General features: G+C 43.3%; 2 long non-coding RNA genes across 2 annotated transcripts in view; both read right to left on the bottom strand.

Annotated features, from left to right (window-relative positions):
- Nucleotides 1-25,653, bottom strand: part of LOC115949526 — a 161,118-nt gene that overhangs the window by 89,162 nt on the left and 46,303 nt on the right. The gene's annotated exons all lie outside the window — the stretch shown is intronic.
- LOC115949525 overlaps nt 4,755-25,653 on the bottom strand; it is a 21,220-nt gene continuing 321 nt past the window's right edge. The window contains exon 2 of the long non-coding RNA XR_004082970.1: nt 4,755-8,417. This is a non-coding gene — a long non-coding RNA (uncharacterized LOC115949525). The remainder of the gene's footprint in view (nt 8,418-25,653) is intronic.

Below are 25,653 nucleotides of genomic sequence, written 5' to 3'. Positions count from 1 at the left end.
CCAGCAGAACTGGGAAGAGCAGGGGCCAGAGCAGTGGTCCCCAAAGATCCCGGTCTAGGACAGCTGTGCCACTGGCAGGGTCACTGTACACGGGGGCTGGGTCCTGTCCAGTCCAGCTGTGCCATTCAGTGACACTTGATCTCACTGCTTGCATTCAAGGCCTGAAAGCTGACAAAACATGAGCCCTCCTTCTGCTCTTAAATTCCCATTTGCTCTTCGGTGAGATTAAGATTACCTGTGTGGCTGGGCCTCCAGCGGACTGAAAAATACAATTTTTATGCACAATGCTTGTGATACACTTTAGATGAACATATGGAAAGGATGACGATTTCTTTACAGAGAGGACTACATGTAGTTGTGTGCAGACATCAGGCCAACCTATTTTACCTTTGCTGCCTCTCTCTGCACAAGGTGCCATTCCATCCCAATGGCCTCCTTGCAGAGACCATGTAAAGGGTTATCAATTACTGCCAGCTTCCTCATCTACTGAGATGTCTTAAACAGCTACGACACAAGAATCCGTGTTCCTTCTGTGTACTACACTCAGTATTGCCCAGCTGTTTGAGCTTGAACTAACCACTGAAAAAAGAAAATACTCCACCACCTGCAGAGTCATTTCTGACCAGACATTTGCCAGGCACAGCAGGTCAGGGAGCATCAGAGCCCAGGAGCGTGAGAGGATGCTGGCCCTGGCCCCGTGTGTGCCGGGAGGTCGCCTGGCCACGCGTGCTCCAGCTGTGCCCGCGCCGGCACGCAGCCTGCAACGAGCATCACCCGGCCACAGCCACTGAGCCACACTGGAGGCAAATGCTCTGCTTAATTGGTCTCAGCTGGAAGCTGCCCTGTGCATGTCAGCGTGTTTAAGAAAGCAGGTCTACAGGAGAGAAGACACCAGAGTAACCAATTAAAGGAAAAAAAAACGATTTCACTTCCCCCTCTTTCCCAGCCCTAAGCCCTGGAAGTTTGTTTTATTTTTAAGAAGGAGTGTTTCTCACTGTTAATGAAATCAACTTGAGAATAAGGTTTTGCTGTTGATATTTCCAAGTCTAGTACTGACAGCATTTGTGGAGATAGTTACAGAGACCTGGTTAAGTCAAGTCAAGGTTTGCACCTTTATTTCTTCTTTTTTGTTATGTGTGGTTTTGGGCTTTTTTCTTAAAAAAGTGGAAAGAAGTTACACCAGGAAACTCTTCAACCAGTTCAAATCCAAGTTTATTAGCCTGTAAAAGTCTGTTTCCACACAGTAATCATAATAAATGAATGAATGTTTATGGAGCGTAGCATAAAAATATATGGAGTCAGCCATAGGTTGGAGTTTATGATTGCTCACAAAAATTAATCAGCAGATCACATGGTATTGCATCAGAAAGGCAAATCAGTCCTAGGAATGCAAACAATCAGGATAAAAAGGCAAAACAAGTAAGAGCAGAGTATCAGAAAGCAATAATTAGTTCACAGTTCCTAGTGTGGGTGACAAATTTTGCTAGATCAGGTTATTTAATCACTGACTCTCCAACAAAAAGTTGAAAACCAGTTGTAATAATTTTGCATTAATCTCGGTCAACATATCAGCTGCTCAAATTCACGATCAATCTCTAGATATGACCATTAAAATGTAGGCTTGTAAGAAGATACTAGGTATACTCAACAGCCCTGCTCCTTCTCCTGCAGCCTGGTGGCCACCAACCCTCACAGCTATAAACCAAAAGCTAACATGAGACAAGTGGGTTGAGATGTTCTAGTCCCTGTCTGGACATGTAAAAACCTTCTCTCTTCCTAAAAACCTCCAGCATGCTACAGGCTGCTCAGTTCTGGGGAAGTTCACCTCTCTGCTGGGCATAGCAAGCCTGACCCCCTGCATGGGAAGGGTGTTGGACACCTGCCATAAATCTGTGTGTGTCACACACACCAGGGAGAGGGCACTGGGAACATCCCCCATGGCTCCTGTCTGCTTTAGTGCTGATGTTCTGTAGGATTGTGACCAATTGCCAAGCTGAGGTATGGACTCTGCTCACAAGCTACATCCAATGCAGAGAGACCCCTGTTAGGAGATTTGAGAAAGCACCAGGAGTTTCTGACCTAGACTAACTCTTCTGTCTCTACCCAAAGGAAAATGTCTAGCCAAAAAGAGATGTATTTCTTCTAATGCTTTGGCCTTTCCTGAAGAAGTGCAGAGGGTTAGTCTTATTAACTCCATAAAGAGAGCAGACTTAAAAGAGCAAGGGAAGAAAGGTAGTTTCTTCTCAAATGTAGGATGCTTATACACATCATAAACCAAGCTGGGGAGAACTGCACCGAATAATTAATCCAGGCTCTGGCTGACATCATGACACCTGCAGATCCTTCTACCAGAATTCTGAATTATTTTCTATCAGAGATCCTTGACTCTGCAAGTCAAGGCTATATAGGCCAATCAACCCACTGCCACAGCATCTTCTGTTATAGGGAAGTCATATTACACTAAGAAGCACCTTCAGAGTTGGTTGGGAAATTAACCCATTAAGGCTGACTTCTAAAACCTGTTTTTCAGGAATGGGTGGTAGCATGACAAATTCTTCCTGATTATTACATTACCAATAATGTGACAATCCTTTAATATCATCTGAGAACTTAGAAAAGCTGAGAAAATCTTCCAGAACATCACAGCTTCTTTAGGCAATCTAGACCATTGCCTTGCAAGAATAACATTTTGCTACCTGCATTTCCTTTATTCTGTCTGCCTAGAGCAAAACAGCTCTGCTGAAGCACCCAGTGACCCAGCTGAGTGTATCCACCCTAAAAACCAAACATCAAACCAAGACAAACCTACAGGAGGAGCAGATCCTGCAGCACTTCATCTTTCCTCAGATAGATACAGTGGTTTCAAAGATCATTGTAGGTTCTGCAGTTATTACTGAGAAGAAGAATAATTCCTTTCCTTTATAGATTTTGGGGCCATCTATCCATGCTCAGTGCACACTGGTAACTGAGTAGATCCTTACAGTGAAGTAAGATCAAACTTATAACCAAGCCTCCTATATAATATCCTCCAATTCCACAAGCTATCTGGTAAAGCCCCTGGGAACATGGGGAAGACTGGAGCCTCCCAGAAGGCACACTGCCCTGTATCACTAGACTGTTCATAATTTCAGACTTGTTCCTTGGAAATATATAAGAGAGCATTGACATGGCTAGTGGCAAAACCAAATTGAGCCCAACATAGCCTAGAAAAACTGAGTTTCCACACAAAAGGGTATTTTCCTTTCTTTAATAGGCTCAGTAATAAGTTTGTCAGCTTTGGCTTTGAAGAATTACCTGCTTCTTGACCGGGTTTTTACTTCTAGTTGCTTAGTTTTGTTGTTTGGGGTTTTGTTTGTTTGTTTGTTTGTTTGTTTGTTTGTTTGTTTGTTTTTAATTAAAAAACAAAAGCTATAAAAAACCTAGAAGTAGTTTTAAACTGCAAGGCTCATATCTGGGGCAAGTATTTCTTCAGAGCTGAGGGACGTTTTTCATTCAGACCAGTATAAAACAACACTTGAGGGGAAAAAATGTTGAAAGAGAAAGCATTAAAAGAATAGGAACTCAGAGACCTCTTCCTGCTTCCAAATCGACCGTCTCATGAAATGAGTGTATTTCCTCCCTGTGAATTCTATATTTAATCCAGAGAGATCACTGAGTATGCCTGAGCAACCTGGCAGCCCTTTTCCTCCTCTTCAAACAGACCTCAAGATTCACTCTTGTCTAATGAGTGGTCTACGTCTCCCAAGAACATATATCCTTATGGATTTTGATGAGAGCAGGCAGGATCAGTGGAAAATCCACTTCTATTCCTTTTTCTTTTGTTGCTTTCTTGAAAAAACAAAAGGATACACCAAGGCTCCCCCTGGAAAATCAGCTGGCATTGAAAGCATCTCACAGACTAAAGGACCTACCTCATTTTTCAAACTCGTTCAAAATTCTGTTTTGGCACCTAAGAGCTGACTTTCTGTTGATTAAAGGAATATTCACAGAAAAATGACGTTCCAAATTTCACCAAAATCAGATGATGTGCCTGTCACAAACCTTCCCACCTATTTGAAGTTGCTTCAATGCTGGCAAGTAGTATGGGGAAACAAAATGTCAAGAGGAAAACATTTCCTTAGCTATGTATTTGAGTTTTGAGACAGGTAGAGAGCTGAACTTTGAACTGAGAAGCAGTAAAACAGAAAAGAAGATAATGTTCTCATTCTCTCACAAACCATATTTGTAATTCCAAGTACTTCAACAGCAATGGGATGATCTATCATCAGGACTACTGTTTGTTGCAAGAGCTACAGATGAGATTTCACCTTTGCAGGCTTCTCCATACAAAGCTAACTGCTAATTTATCACACCACCCTCACTAGTCCACTCTTTTTATACAACACAGGTCTGCACTAATGGGTTTAAGGCTTTCTGTAATCAGTCTTGCTCTTACTTCACTAACCTTTCATAGCCTCAAAATCTCAAAGTAACATTCCTAGTCGAAGAAAAGGCAGTATTTTTTTCTGCTATTTTGAAAAATCCAGAGTACGATGTTACCTTCAGTTATACAACTTATGGGGTTTCCATCAATTGCCAATTGAGAAGGAATAAGCTCGGTGGCTATTGTACCATCACTTCATAAGCATTCATTCCCACACGCAAGACTGAGGTCAGCATTTGGACCTTCTCGCTCATTTTGAGGGTTCTTTTGTAAAAGAGGTTTTCTTTGTTTAAGATCCCACAAACAGGACCTGTTTATGGAAAAAGAGAGATATTTTGAATACTAAAGTCCTTTATTCAACAACACAGAAATATCACAAAAAACAACTTTACTGGGCAAATTGAATGTTTTTATACAGTTTTGTACATGCCCCATAAGTGATTATTTTTTCATAAATACACTGTTTTCCAAAACTGGTTTTTTCCATAATTGCACAAGCATACATACACCTTACACAAATATCTATTAGAAAATTTAATAGATAACTGCACAGTTCAGAAATAGGAGAACACTGTGAAAGGAGTACATTTCTGTGGCCCATGTTTCTGAAAATACCCTCCTAGTTCCCTGCAATTGTGAAAATGGAGTACTTTCTAACATAGGAGCTGTCTTTTGTTCACAAAGAATACAGTAGAGCTCAGCGTGAAACTGCCAAATTTAATAAAAACAAAATCTGAAACATTTAGCTGTTACACGAGAACCCACTGTTTGATATCACTATGCATCTAACCATGATCAAAGACCTACTACTGCTTTTTGCTGAATGCATTCGACCCTGAATGGTATGTTCATTTAACTACTTTCTTTCTTCATTATTTGATTACAGATTTAGCCCGTTTAAAGACTTTACATTCTTCAACATTAATTGTAGGACTTACATACCAGGGGGTCTGTACAAAAGGGAGTATTTTCTCTTATAGGGAGGGTCTGTTATTAATTGACAGAATGGGTATACGTGCCTCCCTTTCAAGCTTATTATTTTTCATAAGTTTATCTGGGGTATGCCAAAAATGCTTCCACTAGGCTTAGCACTCACTCACTCACATCTAGAAGACAGAGTTCTGCTTTTTTTTTTTGCCCACACCCTTTATTTTTTTTTTACTTTTCACTGTGAGAATGAAGAATGGAGAATAATACAAATTTTCACACTGGAAAATAGTATTGGACCTTGTGAAAAGCACAAATTTGGTAATTAGAACTTGACAATAATCCGATTGACAAATATGTATATAAATGGGGAGGGTGGGGAGGGCAGTGGGGAGAGACAGGCCAGAAAATGGATTTCCTTCTTCAAACATCACTAATTAAAATGCTCTATGCACACTACATCATATTAAATACTGTTTCAGCAGAATCGAAAAACCTGATGGTGCAAAGGAACACATCTGAAATGAAAACTGTAAGGGTAAATCAAAGAAAAATCACCTCTGGTTCATTTTCAATAATTAACAGGTATGCTTGTTTGTGTGTTTAACAATTTTGGATTGACATGTAAAACACCACAATTACAATATACAGATCCAGCAGTTCTTTAAAACAAAATAACAAAATGAAAAAAAGGAACCACAACAAGACATGCAACATTAGGGTATTAGACAGTAAGTACATTGCTATGAGTATCTTTGTACACCTAATGTAGCCTGAACTTAACTTTGCCTCTGCTTCTGTAAGAGCAATGAGAGTTTTCCAAAGAGCAAGGCAAGCTTACCAACCAGATGTGCAAATAAGGCTTCAGTTTGTAAGTCAATCAGCACTTTGGTAGAGAAGACCTTGCAGAGCTCATATTGGTCTAATGATCAGTAACAGAGGCCCCTAACCAAAAAGTCTCCAACACAAAGAAAAAAATCCATACATGGCTGCCCTACAAACAGACACAAAGCTCACTGAATGGGCATTGGATGAGTATACAAACTGTATACTCAAACTGAGGATCTCACAAACTGTAAGAGGGGCACCATGACAGAAGCATTTTAAGCGTGACATTCCACCTCTGAAGCCGTGTATGTGATGTCGTACGACACAAGGACACAGACACATGCACTGACCCTAAGCTGAGGATGCAGGTGTAAGCCCAGCCCAACTGTGCCCTCCAGTTACCCTGGTTCACCCACGCTCTGCCTGGTCCTGCTGACACACACATGTGACTTCAGGAGGTTTCTCTGCCTCCATCCCCTGGTCTTCACTTTCTGGGCTGTTCCCGACACCTACCAGCCCTCACTTGCCAAAGCTGGCGTCTTCCCCACCTGCACAGGTCCCACACTGGAGCATTCCCAACCCATCCCTCGTGCTTCACCAAGTAAGTGGGACCAGGGGCCAAAGGGTGAAGTACTTAGCAAAAACCTGAAGAAAGTGCTGAAACAGTAGGAGATTTACATGTGCTGTGCAACATTAACTGGTTATATCCATGCCCAGCACCTTGTTTGTGAAACTACTGGTAGGTCTCTCTCGTATAAAATTATAAATCTATCAAATACATGGCACAACAGCATTCACTTACTTTGGTGGCATGGCCTTCTCACTCGTGAGTGGTATGACAAAGCCAAGTGATAAAAAGTGATGATCGACTGATAGCAAATATCTCTAAGTAAAGAATAGTCCTTATTTTTTATGGCATGTCAGCTATATCCCTCTGTGTGCTGCCTTTCCATGGAGTAGACATTTCTTCCATACAGCTAGAACAGGAAGAACAGCAAAGCATTTTTGTAAGGGCTTAAGGGACCAGTCATTCAGCAAAGCCGAGATCAGTGAACCAAGAAACGTGTGGGAAGAAGTGGTCTTTTTTTAAAAGCATTTAAAAAAAAAACTTTTTTATACTGCAGAAATATTCAGGCTCTCAAATGAGCACAAGTGCAAGTGAGACCTAAACCAGTCCAACTGTCAAAACTCACTTAACTGTGAAGAGCTCCACCAGAACCAAAAATATGGCATTCCACTTTATAAACTATTTACTCCATTGACTGAAAATGTTACATAAGATCTTGTAGGTGAAGGGTAATTAAGCTGAGTCATCATTTTTCCTAAGGTCCCATACTCTGGTTTGTATCCTAGAAGAACCTTTATTTAAATGACTAGTTTTGCACATTTGCCTATGCTGGGCACAGTGAAAAATGAGTCAGACACCAGACAGCATTTTTGGAGAGATACCCCTCTGTAAAGCTCCTTTGGAAGCAATGCAAATGCACAAACCACTATTCTAATATAGTGCTTGAAAGATTAATTTTAAGTGTTACGTCTGCCCCTCTCACAACACCACAACAGAAGGTAATTGCTAGATGCATCACAATCTTTTTATCTTGGAAAACTTGGCATCAAGTCTCTATGGAAGGATGCATGGTAAAACAGTGCTGCTGTTGCTGCTGCTGCTGCTAAACTACTAGCAAAATAATAGTTAAAGCCAGAATTTATTGCTCCGGATTCAATTTGCAGAACCACACTGTTGTGTACAAACTGTTTATCTCCATTGATGCTCAGACATGATTGTCTCCTTGTGTCTAAACACACAAAATACAAGCGGCTATCTGTACAGTTTACAGTACTGAAACACATATATTTGAAAATGAAGTATAGATATGTTACTTTTCAAAGATACATGACTTTATAGCAGGGGTTTACCCAAACTTTTTTTTTTTACAGCCACTTTAAAAATAGACAACAACTTCACTAGTATAGCTAAGTTACATCAAAGAAAGAATCGGTGTACTGAATGTGAAGAAGCTGGCCAATTCCCCAGGCTCACAGGTTTTTGTCTTTTGCTTTTGAGGAAACCCCTATACATAAATGAAAATAGTATCTGAGTATATTCTTCAATGGTGGACTAAGCAGTTTCTTAAAACAAGACTTTAGCTTGCCATTCACTTCGGACTGCCTTGAAAATAAGATACACTACTGCTTAAAAGAACCATCGGAATGCTTCAGCGCTGGGAACAGGTGTTCTCTAAAAAAAAAGCAAGAAAACAAGTTAAGCTTTCTTTTGTGGCATTGGCATACTCGAGTTCTAGTTGTTCTTTTCCTTTACATTTTAGGCATACTTTCAGTTATCTAGGAACAACACGATGCCTCCCATTGCTTGACAATTAATAGAAACATCCTTCTCCAAACACACACCATTTTAGGATCACACGCAATACATCCTACTCAGTATGTAACACACCTAACACGCTGACTTCTCCTTAGTTTGTTAACAAGGTAGTCATGAAAATGTAAACATTTCTAGAAAAAATATCTGGAAAACAGACAATACTTTTAGAATAACCACAGGGTTGTACAATGGTTCCTGCCTTGAGCCGGCATACTGGCCATGCAGTTATGGCTTGGTGGGTTTTTGGGTTAAACAGACGCTTTGGCAAGACCATGCTCAAGACAGGGGAGTAGCAAAGGCCCTGCTCTGTCACTCAGAAAGTGTGCTGTGTCTGCAGACACCTCAGGAGGAGAGGTGGCATTTTCAAACCTCACCTTGTTCCACATTTAGGTTGCAATGCAGAAAGAACTGAAAACACATCCATTACTTCGTTCCAGTGGGGGAATCACTGTGCTGATTTAGGGGTGCTGCCCAGGACCGCCCCTGTCCTTTCTTTCACACACATGCAGGACCTTGGCTTACACAGAAACAGTCCTGTGTAAAGAGAGCTACTGCCCCTCTCCTTCCCCCACCTGCTGCACCCTGAAAATGATACCCACTTGCACCCAGGTGCCTCCATACACATTTGAGTAGCAGCAAATTCCCTTCACAGCTTTAAAGTACAAACTACATGGAGGCTGAAGGGACTGAGCCTGCAAGGGCTGTGTCATTTCTGTGAGGAACTTCTCATCCTCAATTTCCTTCAGTCAAAAGATGATGAAAGCACCCTTGAACCCATGCATCTGGACCCCCATCTCTCTCCTCCAGAATTAATGACTGCCCTGTCCAGGGAGGGGAGAGTGACACTAACCCTAACATGACACTCTATCAGTCTGTCCCAGCTTACAAGTATTTGTTTCATTAAGAACTACCCACAAAACAGTAGTGTTACATCTGAAAAAAAAAATCTCCTAAAAGCAAAACTCTTGAAATTTTCAAATGAATATTTGTAACAAAGTTCTCACAGATGTTGCTGGTGCACATTTAAGTACATGTCTCTTTCTGAAAGAGTTCTTTCTTTTTTTTGTTTCAGGGAAGACCTTTTTAATGTTTTCCTAGTTTTGCCATAAAAATCCAACAGACCATGGATCCTGCAGTGTACACGTGCATTGTACTTAATGTCACAATATTACTTTCTGAATTCCAGGGAACTGCTCATTAGTATAGCATGTATTTTTTGTTGAATAATTAGCCAAGTTTAAGATAAACAGGCTCAAGCAGTACACAGCTTCTCTTTTTGTAAAAGCTGTATGAAAGGGGAGCTGTTATTGTTATGTTTATTGCTTCAGCACTTGGAAATACCAGAGATCAAAATAATTCTGCTGTATTATCAGAACTCTGACCTGTTGTCAATTCAATATCCACTCCCCCTCCACAAATGTTACACTTCAATAAATCATCTGAAAATTAACTTCCAAGGACAATGAGCTGATGTGTTGAATACAACCACCTTGACTAGTGTGAGTCCTCTTTGTGTTGATGGCGCAAAAGTAGGAATTGCTCATATCCATCCTTACCAGTCCCCGCTCTGCCCATTTACGTGAGGTGAGCATGAGCACAAGTAGTGACAGAGCACGGCAGCCCTCACACCCAGGCACACTGAGGAGAGTTAATGCAATTTCTACACCATCCACAGCAGTCTGTGTGGGCTGTAAGATGGCTGCTGAGAGCGAGGTTTACAGATTTATAATTTATAAAGAGCTTGGCTGCAGAGGAGGCTGGAGTTCAGAATGGCAGGAAACAATCATATGACGAAATTGACCTCAAAAGAACAGTCAAACATGCAAACATATTAAACTCAATACATTGTCTTCACTTGAAAACTAAATGTAATATTCTGCTGCGGGTCCATCTGCCTGAACACAAAACCCCAGCTAGACAGAGAGATTTAAAGACATAGTGACTGAGACGGCTTTTATTTATTTTCTTGCCACATCAGGTTGAGTTACTGTCAGACGTTGTCATATCAGCTGGAAGTAAAGGTGTAATGTCTGATTAAAAGGTCATTCAGACCTTTAAATGCACAGAACAGTATTTTTGAAGGGCAAGGCTGTGGTTTAATATCTGTGCTTTTGAAAAACTGCAAGATAAGGAATTTTTGCATCTCTGTACCAAGTTCTAATTAAAGATATACATTTACAATTAAATATCCATTGTGCTAACTACCAATTTGGGAATGAATTACTAATCCACCCTTAAACAAAAAAAAAAGAAAAAAAAAAAGAAAAAAAAAGAAATCTTTTAAAACTGAACAGCTAGATCAAGTTAAATCCTAACCAGTATATGCAATGAAATCCATAGATTTCACCACTCCAAGGATCAAGGTTATTTGCAGACAAAGAGAGACCCTGCAGCCCATTTAGAGGTTCAGCACACCAACACACAAGTTTAAGTGCAATGACCATCTACGGCTTGGCTGTGTAAACCCAGCACTCCCAGCTGAGGCATCACACTCTTGGCGAGATTACAGCGCATTTCTGGATCCCTGTGCTGCCGGTGGGGAATGGTTATCCTGAGTGACAGGAAAGACCGATCCCCCTGGAAGCCTGAGGAGGGGTGGTGAGGAGCAGAACCAGAGTTGATCAGTGCGGTTTTGCTGTAAAAGCCTTCACTGCTCATGCCAGTGCAAATGCTGACAAACTGCAGCCTTGCTCTCAGGAGGATGCTCAGAAACCTGCAGCCCTGGCTTCTCCATGCACGTAATGCCATAAAGCATGGCACTGGAGAGGATTTATCCCTACATAAACCCGGGATGAAATGTCCTCCACACTTTCAAACTTTCTATTCTGCTCCCTATGTGCCAGCTTTCACTGCAGAAGAAGTAGCTCGAATATTTGAAATCTGAAAATCTAATTATTGCCTAGAAAAATGAGTTTCATATAGGGAACCAAGCATTTTTGGAAAAAAGAGGTAAAAAACAGGCAATGGAAACCAACAGAAAATCTCCTCAATTAAGCAGAAAAATGATACCTATGTATCTGTCTGGATGCTCCTCAGGGAAATGTAAAAGCAGACCCTGGCTGTACACAACACATAAAAAACGGCATGCTGGCAGGAGCTGTAAATTCCTCACCAAAGTCCGTTTCATCACTTGTATTTTCACAGCAACAGCATTCAGTAAAGAATGATGCCTCCCACTGCCCTCTGAGGTGACCAACTGAAGGAGGCATGGGATGCCAGACAGCGGGATTTGCTCATCCAAGGCCTGCCTGCTTGCCCAGCCCAGCCCTTGGTGAGCTCAAGCCTACCCCACCTGCCAGAGAATCCTCTCTCCTCGGCTCTCTGAGTCTTACATCCACCTGAAAGGTGTGATACAGATACAAGGAATCAGGAAAGTTGGCCGCACTTGCTTGGAGTGCTGCTGCTGCTAGGGTGCAGGAAAAATTCAGAGCTATCCAAGACTCACTGTAAGTCACCTGTATTACTATTTTCTACAAGGCTAGGGAATCATTTGAGGTGAACTGCATTCAGAAATAAAATAGAATAATAAAATATATCAGAGCACTACACGATTATGACCTAATACTTTACCAATGTTAAAGATATTGCATTATGTAAGAATCCTTTGATGTTTGATCCATGAGCAAAAATCCTGCTCTCATTGAAGTAAACTCATATGTTGGCTAGAGCAAGTTATTAGCCAGATGTGGCACTCCTCACTCCTCTTGAGGAGCCCTGGAAACAATCCAGCTCAACAGAGGCTCTTTGGGAAGTCTACAGCACCTGAGCTATGTCCAACACAATCTTGACTGCCTGGTGGTCTTTACAGAGACCTATCCAACCACAGAAAAACACAGTGCATTAATGAATCAGAAATTCACACGGCAAATGACATGAAACTAGTGGATTTCTCAAAGCAGAGGGACTGATGCTAGCAACACAGGGAAAAGTGAGCTTATCAAGACCTGCAGGAAACCCAACATGATCTTCTCAAGCTGGAGAACAATCCCTCCTTGAAATGCCTTGCACAAGAGGAGCAGTTTGGCCCGGTAAGTTATATACACATATATACACACATGTATATGTGTGTGTCTATGTATATCTCAATACATCTATATATATTGAGAAAGAGATATATGGTCAGATATAGAGAAATCTGGTGCTCTGTGGTGGCCAAAACAATTCAGCTGAAAAGTCCTGGCCACTGCATGAAATACAATTTGAATCCATCAGCAGCCTGGCCCAACAAACACTGACCACCACTGGCCATAAACCAGTGCCTGTATGCTTTCCTTACACTTGTGTGAATGCAGGCTATGCACCTCATCAGTCTCACAGAGCCCACAAGACTGCCAGCAGGAAAGGAAACTGGCCTTTACTTCATGTCACACCTTGTATTTCTAGTGCCACAAGCTAATTCAGGTGTCTGACAGTCACCCTGGAAATGACACCAGCATTGCTCATACATAAACAATACAGACTCTGGTGCAAATCAAAACTCACTTTGCCTCCCCAGTTTTCCTCTCTGGGAAGACTCTTCCCCACACAAGAGCTGGGCTCAGAGCACACAGGGCGGTACAGGCACAGTCTCATTGCTGGAATGGAGCTGTCTTACACTGTGATGGGCTAAAGCCCAGCAGAGGGATATGGTCTCCTGACCTGCAGGGCACTGTAAGATTATAGAATGATTTGGATCAGAAGGGCCCTTATAGATCACCTCCAACTTTCCTGCTATGGGCAGGGACACCACTCACTGCACCAGGTGTCTCAGATCCCCATCCAACTCAGCTTTGAACACTGTCAGGGATGAGGCATCCACAGCTTCCCTGGACAGCCTGTTCCAGTGCCTCACCACCCTCAACATAAGGCATTTCTTCCTAATATGTAATCTAAACCTACCTTCCTTCAGTCTAAAGCCATTTCTCCTTTTCCTACCACTACATGCCCCTGTAGAAAGTCCCTCTCCAGTTTTTTTGAAGGCTCCCTCTAGGTACTGGAAAGATAACCATCTCCTGAACTACAGAGCATCAGCATCTCCTGACACACAGGATGGCAGGTGGAAGATGTCATCTGTCCTGCACCAGCCTGTTCTGCCACTGGCAAATGCAGTCTGGACAGCATCTCCACTCCTTACTTGCCTAAATGCTAAGCCACCCTGAGAGGAAAGCAGCCTTTCAAAGTATCTGCGGCCCACTTTGTTCCGCTCATAAATATACATTACCTACAGCAATGACTTTGGGGAAAACCTCATGATGCTCAGATCCAGCTCACACAGTCTCCTTGAATGTTTTTCTTCAGGCAAGGAGGCTTAGGGGCAAGAAACTAGTGTGTGAACTGCATCCCCTAGAAATGCAGAAGGAAAAAGCAGAACCCAGCATGTGGCACGTTTCTCCCAGCTGCTCTGCTGCCTGTCCTGGAGGCATGCCAGGGACCCACCACGCTGACCCAGCACCGAAGGGCCAGCTGTGGCTGCAGCAGGATGCGGGGATGAGGCTTTGGCACATGTGCACACCAGCTGGCCCAGGGGAGCTCACACTCCTGGCATCCGCCCACCCAGCCACAGGCCCACGGGAGGGATGTGCTGGCCCTGCTCTGGACGAGGTGTGAAACAGTCCACGAAGCTGCCGCTCCCCACAGCTGCCAAAATCCCTGGCTGCCCACCAACGCTATGCTCCTGCTTGCTGCACAAGTTATCAGGCAGTAACAGATGTCCTCTAATAACAAGCTTATTATTGGACTTAGCAGATAAAAAGGGACATGTACGCTGGGGCAGAAGTTTGGTGGTGAGCTTTCTTCCACAGCCCACCTTAAAACATCTCTTCCCATACCTGAGCTACAGGCCTGTCTCCCTTCATACCAAGGATGAGATTTAACATTCATTTTAAAAGTCAGCTTTATTTCCTCCAAGAGGACATGCATCTGCGTGCTGGCAGTTATTTTTCCACTTGCACTGCATATCTCTCAGGCTGTATTGGAGACAAACCAGATTTAGAACATACCAGATTAGGAAAACTCATTTGACTTTCTCTGCCGCCCGCTCCACTGAGTGAAAAGTAAACCTTTGCTACAGGACACTGCAAGTAGAAATTTTTAAAATGTACTCCTAAGTCAGGGTCATGGTTTGAAAACCCAGCTCTTCTCAAATAGCTCAGAGGTAACCTCAGGAGATTTCAGTGGAGTCAGCTGGGGAATAAAGCATTTGTGCCAACGGCCACGGAGACCTGCCACTGTACAGCCGGATCCTGCCACTTGGACTTGACATCAGCAGCAGGCCATAGCTCCCCAGCCAAATCAATAGGATTAGTCAGAGAAGTAATGTGTTTCTCCATGGGAGAAAAAAGGAGCAAAACTATCCCTCATTTACATTCACTGCACACCACAGTTTATTTTATATATTAACTTTTTTTTTCACTATATAGATGAGATCAAATTTGGGAGAATAGGGTCCTGATCTGAAAAAATGTGTAATGCCATTGGGGAAAACAGACGGCAACCACAGATCAGAAATCGTAAGGAATCCGGACTAATGCTGTCAAAGCGAAAACAGCTAGTCCCAGGAAATGTTAGTGATGGAGCCCCACTCCGTGCCAGTGAGCATCACCTTCATCTAAGGAGAGCAGCTCCCATGCTCCACCATGGGCCTCAGCACCCCCAGGGGCCAGCCAGAGTCACTAAAGAACTGCAGGGGTGCACAGAGGGTACCAGCACATGGCACACGGATGGAGGCAGAGCCCTGGAAGGAACACACCTCCTCTGCCCATCCCTTGCCAGGCTGGTGTAGCTGCCTGTGGATGCCTTCCAGCACACTCCTTCCCTTGTGCCAGCACAGCCCTTTTGGCCAGCGAGCCGAGGGATGGAGCCAAGTCTCCACCTCTGCCGTCTCGCTCGCTCCCGAGGGGAGCAGGCTTGGGCGCGGGCTTCCCCGAGCCTGGCATGCCACAGGCGAGCTGGCAGCGGGGCCAGCGGGCCGGAACTCCTCCTGTCACCTGTCACCTGTCACCTGTCACCTGCCACCCTGCCCTGGGCTCCAGCTGGCCACACTGGCTCGGCCGGGCTCCTCATGGCTTCCTGCCAAAGGAACACTCCAGAGGTTTGGCTTTTCGGGTGAGGGTTAGGGTTAGACATCTCGCTGTCAAAGGGATTCACGTTTCCTTCCTGATTTCTACATCTCTCTCGAGCAGTTCATGCAGTTCATTCACTTTTTCAGCTAGCCCTGTACCTGAGGCTGGAGCTGCTAAGTCTGCTGGAGTGCCTACTCAGCTTATGTGACAATTTCGCCTTTTTCCATTTATTATTTGCATTCCAGCAGCATATGAAGGCCTCGTGCAAGGATGAGGGATTGTTTCTGCTGGTTCTGCCTGCCTGGCCTCTTGATCAGTAGGTCTGGCCTGTCTCCTGCTTTTTCAGGGAAGGGCTCATATAAGCTTTAGGAGTGTTACTTCAGAGCCAAAGATGACACTAAGGAGGTCAGAAAAGATGTCACTCAGTGCTCCCATACTGACTGTGGGAATTAATATCAATAGTCAAATGCCTTATTAGCAGAAAGCTCTGTTACTGACAAAAGTTTTAGAGAGAAATTCTTGGATACAGGTTTGTTACCACCATGCAACATAAAACCCAAGACTCTACAATGCACAGGACACTAAAAATGAAATATCCACACCAGTGCTCAGCTTCTGCTTTTGCTAGGACCTGTCTGGTTACTTCTGCTGACTTCTCTGGCAGACATTATCAACTAGAAGTGTGCCTGCCTACTGCAATGGATGTACCACGTGCACACACCTCCCCCTCTCTCACACATACACTGCCATTCACCTTCTCCCTAATCAAATCACTGTGAAGACCATCCATCAGCCCCTATCATTTATCCTTCCCAGACACACCAGCTCACAAAACAGAATTATTCTTGTTAACATTCATTCCATTAATGAGAAATCCCTGCTGGTTCATCATCCAGTGGTACAAGCCTTTGCACTCACAGGCTGACATCTCTATCATCCTCCAAACTGCTGCCCTGGGGTACAGTAATCTCTTACAGACTGGTCTCCAAGCAGAGGAGAGGCACGTTTCTTAGTACCAAACCTAAATTTAAATCTCTTTCCCTTTGAGCTGCTGGGGATTCAGTATCTTTTTCTCCTGCATGGAACCTAAAATCAGCTATGATGCCTCATTGGTTAGCTAACTGCTTCTGTCCTTTGGGATTTTTCATATGCTGTTGATAAAAGAGCCAGTGAAAAATATATCCATTAAATTCTTGGTCTCTGCTTGCTTATTTCTTTTTCTGCAAAGCTTGCAAAAAAAAAAAAAAAGAAAAAAAAAGGAAGGAGAAATACAGAAATACATCACTTAAATGCAGCACTTGATACCTGAGCTGAGGAAGTATAATCAGCCAATGCCTAAGACCCATCACAGGTGCCAGCTTGGCTCTCTTGTAGCCAAGCATCAAGGTGAGCACCATGCATTGTATGACCTGATGCAGGAAGAGGAGCAGCAACACTCTCATACACCAGGTCACCACAATTCCTGACTGGTGAGGGAGACATTAATACATTGTAAATGGTTTTGAATCCCATTCTTTCCCAAGCGTGTCTTCTGAAATTTGCAAGGATGACAATTAAGACCCATCTCAGTAATTATTTTCATGACGCGGTGACCTCCACTGGACTTTGACCTCCAATTTACTCTACATCAGCTTCCAAGCAACCAGCCAAGCATTTTACCACCTCCCAGAGCTCAGATGAACTGGTGATGTAGAGGGAATGGATTTTACATCATTACTAAGATGGTGTAACTGAGTCCTCCCTCACCCCCTGCCATGTGGGTCACACAACCCTTCCAAATGTATTTTTCTCCTGTTTTGTTTGCTTTAAAATTAAAAGCCTTTTTTTACTAGTACTACTCGCTTTGGAGATCACATATTTAAAAATGTATATCCTCTGTATATTCCTTGCCTCTCCTTTTCTGTTTCCAGCATCTTTGATTACTCTCACTCTGCCCTCCTTGTAGCTTCTACACAGACACTTCTCTTCCAAGCCTGTAACTGCCAAGGCTGCTGCACCCAATCTCCAATCTCCCATCACAGTTAGGATGTGTAGGACAGATGTCACTGAACTGCACTTGTTGTGGGGTATTTTTTTCATTACAATGGGGCAATTTCTTTCTGTTAACATTGAGCCAGACTGATACGCTGTCAGCATGCTCCAGCTTTCCTAGGAAACACAGTACACACCACCAAGGAAACCTTTAAGACCAAGAAGTCCTCGTGCAAGAAATCATCATTTTCAGCCTCTCCTTTGCAAGCTTCCCCTCTCTCTTTCATATCTGTTGGCTTTTCTGTGTGTATGCTTTTCTCATTTTCTTACCCCTTGAACAACTTGTTTGGAAGACAAGACTCCACCCATACCAAAAGCTCGCCCTGATATCGAAATTCTCTCCACAAACTCCAGGCAATTTTTCAAAATTAATTTAAAAAACTGGCTTATGATATCCACAAGCCCTGCTTACCCTCATCAAGGTTCCCTTCAGCTCTGTGAAATCTTGGCCTTCCCCTGCAGAAGTTTTGGGAAGATGGTTACTGGTGAGCTCTTCAATTGCCTCACCTGAATACTAATTTATTACTCATAGCAGCAAATACACCTCATGCTCTTCTCAGCAAGGGGAATGTCACTGCATCTTCAGCCCTACCACTGCACCCTTCAGTGCTCAGTCTGTCCCATGGTAACTGAGTCACCCCTGTGGAGGAGCAGGCACCCCCTCACTGAGGCTTCAGACATTAAAACCAACCCTCAGCCACTATGGATTTCTCCTCTGTTTGAGCACTCTGCAGCTCTTCTTTCCTTCTCTTCTGCCCTCATCTTAAGGGATATGCATCCTGAACTCCCTTGGATTTACCCCATTTTCTAGTATTTATTAAGTTCTTCTCTCCACCTCAAATTTTAATACTGCTTCTCCACCTCCTAAACCAGTGAATAATCTCTCTCATCTCTGTCTCAGATTGCTTCTTAGTCAAATATATAGAAAGATAACTTCTAGTCAAATGAAGTCTGATACCAGCTAGGGGGGATCCTACGTAGAAGTACAACAGACACCATGACCACAGCAGTCTGAAACAGAAAAGAATACTGTCCTGAGAAAAGAGAGGTGCAAAGTTCTAGATGACCAACACTTCAGAGAGTAAGATAAAGAAAAATACTGAGTAGAGCAGGGAAAAAATAAGATCTTATGGTGGGTATGGGAAAGGCACTTGATGAGTATGCTGCCTGACAAGAACACAGTATCCTGCATGACCCAGGCTGCCTTTATTCCTTTTATGTTCTCATATCTCACTTGGCACTGCTGTCTGGTTAAAGAGGAAGGAACAGAGAAACTCTGGAAAACTGCAGAAGAATTAAACAGGCTTCACGCATACCTGGCTATGGATTTTTATGGTGTTAATTAAGAGGATGCTGAAGAGTTCCAGGGAGAAGAAAATATTTCCCATAATGTCTGAGAGTAGAAGTTAACAAGCCTGCAGGGATCTTTTTAGCCCCTGCAGAGCTAAGGCTTCAACATTATTAAATGGCTGTCGCATCTAAAGTACAGTGCAACATAACTCAACACACAACAGAAAGCACAGGATGCCAAAATGGGGGATGACTTTAGATTACACTACAGAGTAACTCAATTTCAGGACAGGTGTTTGCATGTGACTGAACAAGATAGGACTGTAGAAAACAACTGAAGTACCCAAAAGAAGAGAGAAGGCAGACAAGCAGTCAGGGCTCTCAAATAGCAGAAAAGGTGTCAAAGGAAGCCGCATGCTTCAAGACATTGTGGTTCAGTACAATCATCCAAGCAGATGAGCTATCAAAACCACAGACACTACAGAAGCACAGAAATGCTTTCCCTGGGTGGTGGCACTCCTCAGGAGACATGGCATCTGCTGCCAGTTTTCAAGCACATATTTGGTGGCTTAGGAATGATTAGCCACCAGTAACAAGGCTACAGTAACACAAGTTACTTACTGCTCCCAACTCGCTTGGGTACATCCAAAAAGCTTATCCTTATGCAAGCAGCAGCCATTTCCCATTGCAACCAGTGATCAAAAGGATTATGCTGTATTTGATGAGTCTTTAAGGTGTACATTCTAGGTTTGCCTGCTTAGAATTATTTCACCAAGCCTAACCCTTAAAATAAATGCATGTTAAGAGTTGGAAGACTACTAATTTTCTTTTTAACAATACAAATTTTTAGGATCTTTGGAAAAGACCTGTTATTAGTCATTGCCATACATAAATGCATGACACAGCACACAGAAATTAACATCAACCTTTTTTTCAACTTTTTAGGGCACTTTTTTTTTAAAACCCAAAAAGCAGTACCAGGATGTTGTTTTCTGACCAAAAAAAAAAAAAAGTTTCTGTTCCTTTTCTTTCCCCAGTACCAAAGGATTGCTTGCTGACATCCTAACCCATTCTCCAGGTGAGCAAGGTCTTCCCTGACTTCAGTAAATGTGTTAAGTGTGCACTTAGCAAACAGAATTGCATTGAAAGTGACCCCAAGATCCGATAATACAAAGATACATGAATGAGCAGACAAAATTGAGACTGTTCCTTACTGTTGCCCACCCCTAATCAGTGGCATGAAGCATGACATTCACATATCTACCAACTTAAACAAAGTCTCCTTATATGAATCAGGCATGATGTGTATAGTCTACAACAATTTGTACAAACACAGAATTGGCAAAGATTTTCCAAACATCCTGTAGCTGGCATAGGACTCCAAGTCATGATCGTTTTATGTACCCCTAACTGAAATATCTAGTTCAAAGTGACTGAGATGATTTGGAGAAAAAAAAAAAAAAGAAGAAAAAAGACACTTATTATGCTAATTACTGCTCAAAAAAATCCCAAACTACCCTCATTCATCATCTTTCTCATGACACATGTAGCTTGACCAGCCTGAACAGTGCATAGAGATTTCATTATGTCAGCTTAAAAAAATAGATTAAACAGTCACAACACTGAAATCCAGAGTCTGGCACAGAATCTTGATGTTCCAAGTGTATAACCTATACTAGTACTTAGAAAACCATGCAAAGAACCACTGAGCGCAATCAAAATTCAGAACCACTGCAACCAGTTAACCTCTCTTACCATACAGACAATTTCACTAGCAAACAATCATAGTTCAATGATTTAAAGCAAGCCATTTTCAATGCAAGTAGAAAGCAGTATTTGTATGAAAGAAGCTGTTAAGTCCCTGAATAGCCTACAACTTTGCAGAATTTCTTCAAATGCTGTTCAGCTCAGTCCCAAATCTCACCAAGAGATTTTCTTAGGCAGGAGTAACTTCATTTTTGCCCCCCCCCCGCCCTTAACAACAATATGCACAGTGTATCAAGCAGCCATATATACTCTAAACTGAACAGTAATGTCATGGGGTTTGGGCACTTTCTCTGCTTTGCAAGTATCAGATGAGGAAAGGGAAATAACAACATATGAAATGGTAAGACAGGCACCATCCAACTACATTTCAGAGGAAATCACCTGCACTCAGTCATCTGTCAGAACTGCAAGGAGACTAAAAGTTTGTCTCCTCTGGGCTCTAAACATATTTCTCCACCCCATGACTCCCACCAACTGCAGCACATTCCTGCCCTGCAAGACGTGAACCTAACGCAGAAGATTAACTCCCTGCAAAGAGATTTCTGAGCAACAGAGATCAGGGACTGGTGATAAAAGATGTAGCTGCCCTGGTCTCCACTGGAGGTGGCAGTACGAGGCCTGGTGTTGTCCCCAAGAACCTCCAGAGGTCAAAAGGAAAACTCATCATAGAACGTATGCTTATCCCAGACATGCAGTATCTGAATGAAAGTGATAAAACTTCATGGAAAAATGTCCAACAAAGGTCACATCTAGCCCTGTCTCTCATTTCCTCCCCTCCCTACTCACACTGTCACAGCAGGATCATGCACCACGTTGGAAGCCCCAAATATGACTACCACAGTCACCCAGTGAGGGCTCTTTTATGGTGCTAGCAGCCAGTTCCAGCACCAGGCACATTCCCTGCAGGCTCAGACCTGGGAACAGAAGAACAAGAGAAGCCTGGCAGAGCACCAGGGTCACAAACGAGGAAAGAGAGGGAAAAACAGCTCTCAGGGCTGATCAGGGCTTTGCAGCCAACGCCAATGTAAATTGTGCTCGGGGCAGATGGCAGTTCTTGCTCCAGCTGTAAACGCTCGGGAACAAGGACTGCTTTTTTGCCCTTTTGCAAAGTGTTTAACACATGCACACAGGGAGCCTCCGCCAGATGGAGGGCTACGAGACAGTGGCAGGCAGGAGACACAGCCTGTGATACAGTAGCACTGCTGATGTTTAGGGACAAACAGCAACATGAGCTACAAGGTGGTCTTTCTCTCCACCTTCCAGTTAGCCCGCTGGATTGTGCTAGCTGCCTGCTTCTTATCAGACTTTACAGTTCCCCCTCACCACTGCTCAATTCCATCATGCCGTCACTTAACTTGTGCATGTAATTTAAAGCCAGATAGACAGCGGGGAAATTGCTTCCTCTGAGGCCCCTACTAATTGACCCCTATCCACAGAGCTCAGCAGTCTTCCCTTAACAGCGCTTGCATGCGCTACTGCAACACGAAGTGCAGGTTCAGAGGTTGCCAGCGCAGCCTCTCTCCCCCGTGGCAATGCCATATGGTGTTACCTATCCCTGGAGAAGGCCATCTCAAAATCCCACTGGCTTGAAGCGCAGCTCAGCCAAGTGCCTCGGATTTGGAGGCTGGTATTGACTCAATCGGGTTGGTATGCAAACGCTCACTTTAATAGCGCACATATCAATTAGCTGGGCTGCTACAAAGGGAGCAAGTGGTGCCCACTACGATGACAGCATGCCTAAACAGCTGATATTTCACATTTGGCAGGAGTCTTCAGCTCCTGCCAACGCAAGTCAGCCTCTCTGCCTGAACTTGCTGTCACGCTAATGAAAATGAGCAGTGGGGCAACTGAGATTCACACACTGAATGGGGCTAGCTTAAAAGAGAGAAGGATGTGAACTACCACCAGGCACCTAATCTTCGTAACCAGCAGCTGAAGTTACAGGCATGTGCACCAATCAGAGGAACATAAGTAGTCTCTATGGGTAAATAAAGATTATGTCTCTTTAAACTGATTGTAAATCTGAATGAACACAGAATATACATACACAAGTAGGCAGCGTGCAACGTGACGTCAATCTGATTTTTATAGATTTATTATTGCTGTACATAAAATTTCCTAGTAATAATAACATTCTATGAAAAACACTAGAGCATTGGGACACTTTTAATGTGAAAACAGTACAAGAAAAGTAGGAAAAAAATAATTCAAGTGTTTAAAAAAGAAAAGCTGGGCGAGAAGCATTCCATGAAAAATGCAAGGGTCAGGAACTGGAAAGCATTCACGTGATCTGTATTCACCTCCACATACTATCTTTGAGAGTTATATCCTATGCCTTCATTGCACCAGTAGAAAAGATTTAAAGGAAAAAGAGAGAAATGGTTTCTGTGGGGTCAGCCAGTTCACGGTTTATTGGTATTTTTCTAATTTTTCATTTGTTTTTAAACATGGTTCCACCCCCTGCTGTAAATCACCCCTGCACTTTGCAGCCACTGTCAAGCACAATTCACGAATCATCTAAGTGTGTAGTGGAAGGTGAGCCCCTCAATCCTCGATGCATACCCATGGCTGTGTACCAACCGAGGTGCCAGGGGACCATCCATGCAGAGTGATGGATTCCCCAGGGGCACAGGCCAAGAGTCACTCCAGGCACTCACTCTGCAGGGAGGGTGCCCTTGCCCAGCCCCAACACCTCCACTGCTCGTGGAGGCCCTGTCACCCTCTGACACCCTTCCAGCTGGTGGCCCTACAGCCAGAGCACTGCTGCACCACCTGTGCTGTAGACAGCCCTTCTGTCACTTTATTAATTTTAATTCTTTATAATGAAGAAAGAAAGCATAAGCAAAACACCATGTAAATAAGTTATTCTTCCTCTCCCACTGACAAACCATATCTCTGTAAAGAAATTAGCCACATTCTGTGACAAAACTTTGTGATGGGCCATGACCTGCAGAGAAGTGATGCCTTACTGACATCTCCACAGCTGGAAAGATAAACCTGTTTCCTTTGAGTCACAGTATAGCAGCAGAGGAGCTTTTGTGTTTATGTATCTGATGGAGCACAAACAGGAGAGAGTAAGTGGGGGAAAGAGAGAATGAAGAAAAGAAATGAAGGCAGGTGGTTATGAGAGCACACAAGTGGCTAATTAAACCATGGGTTTTACTAGTCACAGTGGTTAAACAATTTTAACGGGAGGCATTCTCATAGCACTCCTGAAAAGTTTTTAACACTACTAAACACCTTTGTCGGGAGCAAGGAACTTCTGGAAAAGTGCTCAGAGATGCACACAAAGCCATAGGAAGATCTGATAATGTACAAATGTGTTTCTTCCAGAGATAGCTCACTTTCTGCACAAATCGATAAACCATCAGAACCTATCATTTATCACAAACATTAAATCCCAGCAGCACCCTGGTCTGCAAGCCTAATGAGGGAACTTGGCACACAAAGGCACTCTCAGTGCTGGCTAGTGTGAGGGGAATTCTCCATGCCTCTGGTTCAGGGAGTCTCTTTTAAGCCATACTCAGCATTAACAGACCAGGTGTTAACTATCCTTTTTGCAAACTTGCTGCAAACCAAAGGCACATTATTTAGAAAAACCAAGAGCTGAAAACCCAGTCTGGTTTCTATCCCCTGGGAAGTCCATCCTGGTTTTTGTGTTAGCGATGCTGGGTCACCATTCACAAAAAAAAAAGAGCTAAAAGGATGCCGAGCTATGAATTAAACTTTCAGCAAGGACAGTTCACTCTTGCAAGAAGGAATTAATTAGTTGTTTTGATGAGGCTGGTTAGGAAAGAGTTAATACTATCAGCCAAATGTCAGTGAACCCCCAAATGTTGCTTTTGTCCCATGGCAGTGTCAATACCAACACTATTAGCTCAATTTATTTAACACAGAACGAATTAATTGGCTCTAAGTGTTGCTTTTTCCCTGGAATCCCTCATCCCATCTCTTCTTGGAGAGAGCTCCTGCGAGCAATGAGCAAGGGAATAAACCGCTATGCAAACACACACAGGCACACGCACACACATACACAGAGAGAGGGGGAAGTTGCAATTTCTCACTTAGTTGCTGATTTCTGTGACTACAAATCTTGGTGTCACCCGCCACACACTACTCCTCTGTACTAAATCCATCATCCTTGACACCTTCAGACGCATCTGAGATGTGTGTCGAACCAGCAACACTATAATTTTTATAATGACAAGGAATTAAGTATGATTACTAGTCTTTCCTCTCACTTGTTCCCTTCCCCTAACGATACCATCCAATTGCCATTTTCCTCACGGTTGTGTATTTTGGTTCCCATTGTCTGTCACACCCAATACAATAACCGAAATGTCTGTGACACGGGATCTGCCTGTCTCTCCTAGGTCTAGCAAATCTGAAAACCTGTTGTTACAGCTTTGGGGAACACAATACATTGTCAGTTCTGAGGAAACGTTGTAAAAATAACCGTACATACAGTTCAGCCAGAAATCAGTTCAGTCATACCTGTGCTATTCTTCCATTGTGTTTAATACACCATGAGCAGGTTATTTCATAAAACACATTGCCAAAGAGATCACTTGGGTGCGTTTCTCCTACTACTGGGCTCCGTGGCCTGTCGTCTGTCTGGGACACATTGCTACCAGCCAACCTGGAGAAGAACTTGCCATTGCTTTCCCTAAACTTCTGACAGTGAGAACCTGGTGTTCAGCTAAAACTTTCCCTTTCCCACCTCCCCGCTCCTACAAACCGCCCCGAATTGTCATGATTGCCATTAATTAAAAAAAAAAAAAGAAGGAAAAAAAAAAAGGAAGTGAGAGAAATTAAAAAAAAAAAAAAGAAGAAAAACAAAAAGGAACCAGAGAGCCAGCAGTCTTATGGAAAAAGCACAGCAGGTAAACCAGGTTAGCATCGTTCCGTAACGGCCACGAGCTGGCGGGGCGGGGGCCGCGCCCCCCGGCCGTCCCTCCTCGGCC

This window comes from Geospiza fortis, unplaced genomic scaffold, assembly GCF_000277835.1.
Source record: "Geospiza fortis unplaced genomic scaffold, GeoFor_1.0 scaffold11, whole genome shotgun sequence".
Lineage (NCBI taxonomy): Eukaryota > Metazoa > Chordata > Aves > Passeriformes > Thraupidae > Geospiza > Geospiza fortis.
This window is presented reverse-complemented; position numbering and strand designations above follow the sequence as displayed.